Here is a 692-nt window from a genome sequence, read left to right on the forward strand (position 1 = left end):
AGTAGGTACGGTACATAAATAGGCTAAACTTTCCCGCGTTGAATTGCGATAGAAATTCTTTGCGCGAGAAAGCTGCCCGCCCGAGGGTCGCCTGTTGCCACTCTGAGGCGATGTAGTATGTATAATTTTTTTGGAACGGTTTAGTGGCTTTGACATAACCTGTAATTTGGCAACGATCGGACACAAGCAGAGTGGCGCAGTGGAAGCGTGCTGGGCCCATAACCCAGAGGTCCGTGGATCGAAACCATGCTCTGCTAACTTTGCAAGTCGCAATCATTTTGCAATATTAATTAAATATTAAGTAAGCATAAAATTTTTAGGATATGTAGCGTCGAGGTTTCCGATGATTTTAAATCACAATAATTATTGTGCATTACATTTTTTTAAAACAATTGTATTTGTTATTTTGTATTTAATCATTCCTATTGCATTCCTGGGATGTCTTATGACTGTCATTGTTATTCTATTGACACAGCGGCGTCTTTCATGTTTGACACGAATTTAAACTACCTGGAATTTCCCACAGGCGGCATTTTTATAATTTCAACCTATTTATGTTTACGATTCTCGTCTATAGCTACAATAGGATTACGTAACCAATTTCAACGTGGCAATAGTATAATTGTATTTGCTCGACTTCGGGTTTTATTGTATTTAAACCGATTCCTGCAATTCATTTTTTCTCGAGCCAC

General features: G+C 38.4%; 1 non-coding gene across 1 annotated transcript; it reads left to right on the plus strand.

Moving 5' to 3' along the window:
• The first annotated feature begins 185 nt into the window (after positions 1 to 185).
• Trnam-cau (transfer RNA methionine (anticodon CAU)) lies at positions 186 to 257 on the plus strand. The gene has a single exon. It is a non-coding gene; the product is annotated as a tRNA-Met (tRNA).
• Positions 258 to 692: the final 435 nt, after the last annotated feature.

This window comes from Bicyclus anynana, chromosome 16 (assembly GCF_947172395.1).
Source record: "Bicyclus anynana chromosome 16, ilBicAnyn1.1, whole genome shotgun sequence".
Classification (NCBI taxonomy): domain Eukaryota; kingdom Metazoa; phylum Arthropoda; class Insecta; order Lepidoptera; family Nymphalidae; genus Bicyclus; species Bicyclus anynana.